The following is a 9,779-nucleotide window of genomic DNA, read 5'->3' as shown; positions in this document are numbered from 1 at the left end:
GCTCTTCCTACAATGGAAACCTAACTTCAATCATCATTTTGTGGATCACAAGGGCCAAGTTAATTGGTCTTGCACAATAATCATGACTACCTGTAACAAGGCATAACCAGAGTAGATCCACTGTAACAGCTGACATCAGGTTCACGTCTGCACTCACAAACAAGCTTTTAATTAGTAAAAAACTAGCATTTCCAGGCCATGTGCTTCCCAGATAAACTGTATCTTTCAAGACCAAGTCCATCTGGCAGTGTGGCAAACAGTGGGTAACGGGAGGAAAGGCGCAGAGGAGAAGCAGAGACCAGAAGCAGAGGTCCAGGACTGGTGTTTGTGCAGCTCACCAATGGCTGGACCTAGCAGTGTCAATGGCTGGACTCGATGATCTTAGAGGTCTTTCCCAACCCTAATTATTCTGTGATTCCATGATTGTTTTCCCCAAATCCTGTTGCCGTCTCAACCCTTTTCCCGAACCGTGCCAGCAAATCCTCATACCTATCTATAGATGGCAGCAACTTTCCAAATCAGCTGCAGATGCTGATGAACCGAGATGGGCTCCAGCTTCCCACAGCCAGAAGTGTTTCACTGCATGAAACAGGTAACAAACTGTACGTGGATTTAATGGAAAGTACAAAGAACTTCACTCACTCCTCAGGCGGGATGGAGGGGGAATATTTTTCTTATGTGCTTCTGAAAAGGTTTGGATTGACAGCAGAGACACACATGGGGGTGGAGGAGGCAGTTGGGGGAGTGGGTGGATTTCTTTTTGCTGCTATTAACTGCCAGCTCAGAAATAGAAAAAGGAAAAGAAAAAAAAAAAAAGTACATCCTGACTGTGATTGTTGCTGGCTCTTAACATATGTCAGCCCCTTATCATTTCAGAGCAGCTGGCAAGTTCATGCAGAACCACCAGGCGGCCCAATGTGGCCAGTAATCAGTTAAGTACAGATGTCCAAATAGATGTAACTTCCATTAAACTTTAAATAAAGATAATTTATGCTGAGTAAACAGACGAGTGAGCACATTTGCCCAAATACAGATGGCACTACCTGATAGCAGTGCATTAGAAGGGTCATTAAACAGGGAGGTTCAATAACATAGTACTCAAAGATGGTCTTCTGCAAGGAAAAATAGCTGAGATCAGGGGTATAAAGTCTACCTCTGCATTTTTTTTCTTTTGCCTCTGCTTCTTTTTAAATAGCTTGGCAGGTTTGGAGTCTTAATGGGGCATAAAGAGAAACACACTTTCTCCTGGAGGGACACCCTTGCACCTGTCCATGGAAAAAATAAATTAAAAAAAAAAAGGCATTGTAATCTGTCTCAGTTGGAAATCAGGATAAATGTGCTCAGTTGGAGGGAGGAGACATTTTGGAGGATGAAGGCCTTAATCCAAAGCCCGATGACTTTAGGGAGGAACTTCCCCTGCAAGGGGCTTTGCATTTGCCCTGCATCCCCAGGGGAAGGAAGGCACTTTTGCCACACCCACAGTGACATGTTCTGCCCTTCCTTTCCTTCCTTTCCTTCCTTTCCTTCCTTTCCTTCCTTTCCTTCTTTTCCTTCTTTTCCTTCCTTTCCTTCCTTTCCTTCCTTCCTTCCTCTCACTGCACAGTAGGGATTAAGAGTTTTCCTGAGGGTTTCAGTGTCAGCTCCCCAGTAAGGACAGGGAATTCAGCTGAGGACCCAGATGCTGGGGTTTAGGCACCAGATGCTGGAGTTCTGGCCTTCCTAGGGAATTGGGAAGTTTAGTGAGGAATGAAAAGATGGCATCACCTTTAGTATGAGCAGAGCCATTGAAACCATCCTTCTGACTTTCACCTATTCTGTAATAACTCTACATCTCCTTGTCTGTGATCAACAGCAATCACCTTATTTCAGCTTTGGACAGATCATGCAATGGAACAATACCACCCAGGACTGTTTTTAATGACAGCAAGCAAGGATGGGATTTTTCTTGGCTGGTTCCTGCCGGTGAACAGGTGGGTCTCTGTGCTAAGCTGGTTATCCAGGTTCCTTCTGCAGCTGGTGGAGCTTCCCAGGGCAATTCACGTCCTGTAAAGAGCTGTGATGGATCACCTCTGGAGCTGCTTCTCTCTACTGACTATTGAGGGAGTCCAGATGTCTGCGCTAGGCCAGATGCTTCATTTTCAGATGGCTAATGTTAGATAAAGGAAGTCCAGCTCAAAAGGGAGCATCAGCCTGTCTTTATTATTTTTATTTACTATGCTCTTCTCTCTGCTTCAACTTGGTCCTTGTGGAATAAGGATAAAGATACATTAATGTTAATATGATGTCCTGCTTATCAAACCTCCTCTTATCCATGCTGAAGGTTGTCCCTGGGACACTTTCAGTGGGACAGGTGGAGGATGTTGTTTACATATTCCAGATGCATTTTCAGAAATTAAACTTAAAGCCCCTGGGTTTTGAGTCTTGCACTTATGACCTTGCCTCGCTTTTATTTGCTGCAAAATAATTTATTTTCAAGCATCTGCAGGGCCAAAATCCCCCCTCCCCACATTTCAAGATACTGTCTTTCTTTTGACTGTCTCAGAGTCCTCCCTCCAGTGACTCATTTTAATCCAGGGCCCCTTTTTAAAGACTCTTGGTCTGTTTTGATCCCATTCATGACACTGACCTACACAAAACCTTTCACCTCATCTCAACTTTCCTCTCCCATCATTTTAAAATCATCCCTGTTAAAAATGTATCACATCAAATTCCATAACTCTTGAGGCTGATGGTGAGACTCTCTAACAAGAATAATCATGGTGCTGCAGGCACTGTTGAAACATTTTTTTGCCCTAAATTCTCTCAGTAATATTTAAATTAATGGCAAATGGCTGGGACGAGGCACTGAACAACAGAATTCGATGCTGCAATGAAGATTTCCAGCATCATGTGTTATTCAAAGCATTTCCTTCTTCAGGGTGATTACTTCATTTTACATTTCCTGGCCTCACGCTCATGTCACACCCCAGTTCCTGTGGCTGTCAGATTAAACACTGCTTTATCAGAAGAAACGCCACTGAATTATACAATTTCTTTGGCCATTTAACACCTTTATCTCTGCCTTTCCTCTGCCAGGATTACTGACACAGATTTGCCCTGTCCCTGCTATCCTAGAAAACTCTTAAAATATATGTCGGAGGACTTCCTGGGGAGTATTTTTAACACTCCTTTAGCATGTACACAAAAGCCATTTAGTTGCAGAAAACTCTGTGCTGGTACAAATGAGCTTTTCATCTTTGAAATGCCATAATTTTTCAAATTAAAAAAAAAATCTCATGGATTGGGCAAACTTCCTGAGTCTAGCTGATTTCTTTCCCATTAAACACAAGTGGGGTGAGACCCTTGTTCATGTAAACCCACCTGACAGTTGTCCCTTGGAGCTGATACCCTCTTGCTGGAAGCATTAACCTTGATGAAGGTGTCACCTAGGACCAGGTAAAGGGAAACCAAAGCCCATCTGAATGGTCCAGAGCACTCAGAGTATCCCCCCTCCCCCCCACCCAGGGTGTTTTTTGCTGTTCACACACGTGCTCAGAGTGACTCTCCATCACTGGAGGGACTTCAGCAATGCTTTGGGGTCACAGCACAGGGCCATCGCTGCATGTAGGGTCATTTCAACCCTGGACAGCCCCACCTGAGAGGGGTGACAGAAGGTGACAGGCTCTGCTGGGAGCAGGCTGTGCCAGATCAGCTGCACAGCTTCTGGCCAGCTCACAGCGTGACCACAGCAAATGAAATCCGCTTAGAAAGCATCGTCCTGAGACACGGCAGGAGGAGCAGCAGGGGGCTGCCCTGACCTAGGCCTGGCTTTGCTATTCCACAGCTTTAAACAACAACCTTAACCTCCCCAGGCATATAAAAAAATCATAGAATCACAGAATAGTTTGGGTTAGTTTAAATGTCACTGTCCTGTTTTCAGCTCAGGTAGAGTTAATTTCTTCTCAGCAGCTGTTCCAGTGCTGTGTTTTGGATTCAGAATGGGAATGGTGTTGATGACACGTTGATGGTTTGGGTTTTTACTAAGTTGTGTTTATCCTAAGTCAAGGACTTTTTTTATCCTTGTCTCACACTCTGCCAGTGAGGAGGTTCACAAAAGAAACTAGGAGGCAGCATAGCTGGGACAGGTGACCCCAACTGACCACAGGGATATTCCACATCACTGGGTGATGAGTTTTCAAACCAGATTCCTTTCTGAGCCCTTGTTCAAGCTGTGAATTCCAGATCTGGCTTTAGGCGTTCTTCAGATACAGCAATTATTATCCCTGATAAGTATTCTGGTCTTTTTGTCTGTCATCAGCAGTAATTTTTTCTACTTTGATGTCTCCTTAGGGCCAACTTGTGCTAGAAATTGTCAAAATATTTTCTTAAAAAAAATATATAAAAAGAAAAAAAAAGAAAGTATCATGAGAGAGCTTAGCCAAGATGAGCTGTGTCCCTGTTGTGCAGCCAGCCCTCTCCATCCCAGCCATTCCCACCAAGTGATCCACCTGCCAAATGGGATTCCTTCTCCTGGCTGCCATGGTCATTCTCCTTCCAAGAACAACTGCTGAACAGACAACTGACTCACTGAAGGATACCAGGCAGAGACACGTGGGACAGAAGCAGTGAGCTGTTCACAAATCTGCTCCCCGTATTTGAAATCACAGCTAATTGCCCTGACTTGGCACAGTGGCCTCTGCCTCAGCTCCCTGAAGTACAGGAGAGTGACATGTGGAGAAGACCCTCAGGGACACATTAGTGAATTGTTCCATCCATTTGCTGCTTTTTAGACGTGATAGTTGTTCTGACACCTTAAATTTAAGCACCAAGCACTGGCAATGTGACTGCCACCCTCAGAGCTCCTCTTTGTAAAATGTGAGTCTGAGGTGACATTTTAAAATTACCTCACTTAAACTGGTGCACGTGGCTGTGGGCAAGATGCTGATTTTGGTTTTAGTCAGGACATATTTTGTTATTCTATCTGGTTTATATAAAGCAAGCCGTTTGGGTTGCATTAATTAAAATGGTTCAGCCTTGTGGAAGAAAAGCCCAGGAGTTGTCAGAAGGAACCAACAAGCACGAAGGCAGCTCCATCTCAAGGATGTAAATAAATGCTCATGATTTGTTTTTCACTTTCTATTAGTTAATGTCTTATTTATTTTATTACTGCTTCAGGCCAGAAGCTTAGGAACTAAATAATCTATAGCAAAGAAAATACTGCTGTTGTTTTCAATAGGGGCAGGGAATCATAGTTAGGGTTGGAAGGCACCTTAAAGATTATTTAGTCTCAGTCTTGAGGTAAGACTCTTAAGTTGTTCTGCCAGGATGAGAATCCTTCAATTCTGTGAGCAAAATATAATCTTGAGTGTGACCAGATGCCTCAAACCATCTGACTTGGCTTAAAACAGGAGGAACAGCTTTTCCAAGAAAAGTTATTAGGTCAAATCCTCCCCTCTCATCCCACTCTGCAGCATGCTGGTACCAGTCACTGATGCTGCTGGTAAGAAAATGTTGACTGACACAGCCTCTCAGGAAAAGAAAGGCTTTAAGAAATGGGTTAAATATTTTAGGCTCTGATTTAACGACCATCTGAGTTAGCAGCAACTTATATATTGATGGCAAGGAACTCTGAGTGCTTGCAAAGCAGAGGGAAGGTGCTGATAGACTAGATCAGCCCAACCACAAAACACTCCTAAAAATGCACATATACATGGCAAGGTTATTCAGCTCCTGCCTTTGGGTGGAATAATTGCCGTGTGAAACATTAGTGAATCAGCATGAATGTTTCATAAGTTTGAATTTATAAAATATTTCTCATTTTCCTGTACACATGCCTTCCAAAGATAACTTTCAAGTGCTCGTTGTATTATGCATCTCACTTTTCAAGAGAACAGCATGATTTCCTTGAAGACATATCCGTTTAGAGAGTTGCCATGGCAATTTGTTCCCACCCCCCAAAAATGCTTAAAAACAGATTTTTCCATTGTCTTCTGATTTCTGCAGATTACAACATGCTTTGCTTTTCTCTCTTCCCTAGAGTGGCTCTAGGTGAGTGTACATAAAAAAATAAGGAAGTGAATTTTTTTTTTAATTTAAATTACCTTCTGATGGGAGAAGAAAGCTTTTTACTCTAAAGTTTAGCCAAAACCAAGGCAAAATTATCTTACTGTTTGAAAAAATCATTTATTAGCATGATTTTTTTTTTATCCCAGGAGAATCCTGATAAAAAATTGCCTGTGCAAACATAAAACCTCTTTTTACATATGCAAGGTAATTATTAATCCAATTAACCATCTGCATACCAGCATATTTAATTAGTTCTCAGAATTACTCTTTTCCTGCAGTAATTGAGCCAACCACCTTGTGCCATCTGTAAATCTGACCCAATAAGGTATGTTTTGGCAAAAATGGGATTAACTGAAGAATTTTTCTTATTTCATCTTTTTATTTTGTTTTGTTTCTTGGGGTTTTTTGTGTTTTTTTTTGTTTCTGCCCCCAAAGAAAGGCAATCAATGATGAGGATCATATTTTCAGATGCTGACAAATTATGATTTTATTTCTGGAGGGGAGAAAATGCCAAAAAAATTAATATAGTGGTATTTTTATCCCTATTAACTTTTTAACAACAATTACCCTCTTTGATCATTGTTAATTGCTTGGTCCCTGAGCATAATCAGACAGAGTATTTTGACTTTAGAACAGACTGCCTTGCTTGTAAACACTCCTTCTTTCCCTCTTTTACAGAAAAATAAAATGGAAAACTAACAGTGCTTGACAAGTCCATTCTTGGTGCTGTTTCATATCAGAGGTTGTGCTGTGTTTTTACAATAGTACTGCTCTTTCACAATTCTGGTTTTAATTGCTCTGCTGGGGCAGGTGGGTCAGCACAAAATTTGTGTGCTGATGGTTCTCCTTTGTGCAGAAAACTCTGAATAACTCCAGGAAGCCAAAACACATGAGTGGGTTTGACCAGGCAGCTCTGAGAGACCTGAGCTCATTCCACTGATATGGGGAAAACAAAATGAGGAGAAAAAGGGATATTAAATGGAAAAAACTTAAAGGGCTCATCTGACATCACTCGAGATGTCTTGGAGGCACCTGAAGTATTCTGACAGGTCTGGTGTGGGGAGGACCTCTGGGAGACTGTGCACTCCTGGGAACCAGGCTGGACACCAAAAAAAAGGACTCTGGACGGTTCTGTTGAGGAAATTGGGCCAAATTTTTGTCCTCTACTCCTCCAACACTGGAGGTTGGACTGCCAGTCCCGGGGCTCCTGGGTGGGGATATCACCATCCATTTGTGTCTTAGCAGTGATCTGGACATTTATTTCCTTTCCTGTCTCATCCTGTGGTAACTCTGCTCCTGACCAAGCCCTGCAAGAACTGGTATTTTGCCCATTCTGCCTGGCTTTTACACCCTGTCCTGGCTTGTCACAGTCCCCGCAGGAAGGACATAGTAAATACCTGTTCCCTGAAGCCAGTTCACCAAGCCTTGGATTTTCTTTCCCAAAAGGAATCCAAGAGATAACCCCAGCTGACCACTGTACACAAACATGGAGGGAATTGTGATTTTAGAATTATTTCTGTGGCCCCAGGCAACTTAATTCAGTCACCATAAAATCAGTATTTGATGAATTTTGGTGCAGAATTTAGATGGATCTAGACCAGGTATTAGGAATTGTGGCTAAACCTCAGGTCCTGATGACATAGCCAAGACATTGCAGTAGCTCAACAAGTGGGAGAGACTCGCAGAGCGCAAGACTTGGTGATTTTAGGGACTCTGCAGCCTTTAGGTTGTGACAATTATTTGCTGCTTTCCCTGTTCCTCCTGTTTGAACAACTTAAACTGTTTCTGCCTCAGCGTTCCCGTTTGCCTCTGCTATTATGTGTTCTGGAACAATGAACACAATCACCCATTTCAGAACAGGATTTTGACTGTGTCTGTAAACAGGCTTCCAAGCAGAAAGGGAGAGTGGGGAAATGAAGGAATTGCTATCTGCTTTCCATATATATACACACATATACATCCATAAATAAAGAGAGCTTTCTGATGCTTTGCTGCTTCCCAGGATAGGTTACAAAAGGGTGAACTGGAGTCAGTGGGATTTTCTCTTTTGCCTCCAAGATCTATCTGTGGTTTAATTACTACATAATCTGCCTACAAAGTTGATTCAACTGAACCAGACACAATGTTCATTTTTGCAATGCGATGTGCACGTAAGTAGAGAGGAGTTCTGAATGCTGATTTCCTTTCTGCCTCATCCCCATTTGAAAAGGAAAAGGCAAAAAAAACCTGTTTATAATTAAGGATCCCCCAGCTGAAGTGAACAAAAAGCTGAGAAGTTATGGAAATATTAAAGACAACTTTGTGCTGTTCTTAGTCTTGCCCTAAGCAACATCCTTGCTCTGTCCTTACCTGTTGTGCTGCTTTTTGGATCTCACAGGGCCGATTCCACTCACACCCAGGGGTGCCCTCAGCTCTGAGCTGGAACGTGTCTGTCATGGATATCTCACCCTCACAGCTGCAGGGACTGGAACATGAATAGGACAAGAGGAATAGGCAATAAGGCAAGAAGAAATGGCCTCAAGTTGCACCAGGGGAAGTTTAGGTTGGATATTAAAATTCACTGAAAGAGTTGTCAAGCCTTGGAACAGGCTGCCCAGGGAGGTGGTGGAATCACTGCCCCTGGAAGTGTTCAAAAAAAGTGTGAATGTGGCACTTCAGGACATGGTTTTGTCGTGGACCTGGCAGTGCTGGGTCAATGGTCTGACTCAGTGGTCCTGGAGGTATTTTCCAACCTAAACAATTCCATGTTAACTGCAGAAGGCTTTATTTACACATACAGCATTGGACATGCAGTGTCAGGGAAAGGTGTTGGAAGCAAAGGATGCCAGATCCCAAACTTTGCTGAACGTTGCCATGAACTTGGGAGAGCTGCGTAAAAACCACAGAGATTCAAAACTGCCATCAGTGCTAGAAAAACAGGGAGCTGCCAGCCAGCTTTCATTTGAAATAAAATGATGATGTATGTCACAAGCTGGCCCATCTTCTTCCTCTGGTTTGTATCATAAGTGCAATAAAGGAGCACACCAGAACATGTGCACAGCGTTGTTCATCTTCCCGTTTGACCTGAGGATGTCCCAGGAAAAAAACCCAGTCCTTTCAATTCTCTCTCCTTGTAACAAGAAACAAGAGCAAAAGCAGATGATTTCTGCCTGTGGATGCTACAGGAGGTTTAGCTGAACTTCTCTGGAGCTCCCTGAAGATGCTGTCACAGACCTTGTAACTCACACTGAGAGTTCCCAGTCATGATAACAAACCTGTGTGTGATTTCCTCTTCTAATTCGTTTAATTTTGGCTTCTGATCCTTGAACAAAATCAGTCAAGAGCTTATGCAGAACCAAGCTACCCTTCTAATAATCAGCCAAGATATTGCAGTGCCAGACACCTTAGGCTGATCTTCTGTTCTTTGATTCCTCCAGCACTGGTTTTTGAGAGATGCTGCACCACCCGAGCTGTCAGAGCAGCACAAAACTAATAACCAGGCTGAGCTACACCCTGATGATGTGACAATGGTACTGATGGTGCTTATTCTCAGAGACTACAAGGCAGCATTTCTTTGATTGCTTATGGGAACACTTTACAGCTGAAGTATAATTTCATTTATTAGAGGCAGACAGCTTATAAAAATGTGTGAAACACAACAGATACCAAAAGGAGAGCTCAGGAAGACTAATGAGGCACAAGGCTCGTACCTTTAAAGAAAACAAAGGTTTCTACAGACAAACAGCTGATGCAGT

Source organism: Corvus brachyrhynchos, unplaced genomic scaffold (assembly GCF_000691975.1).
Source record: "Corvus brachyrhynchos isolate BGI_N302 unplaced genomic scaffold, ASM69197v1 scaffold307, whole genome shotgun sequence".
NCBI classification, from domain to species: domain Eukaryota; kingdom Metazoa; phylum Chordata; class Aves; order Passeriformes; family Corvidae; genus Corvus; species Corvus brachyrhynchos.
The sequence above is the reverse complement of the archived record's forward strand: the minus strand, read 5'-3'. Positions refer to the sequence as shown.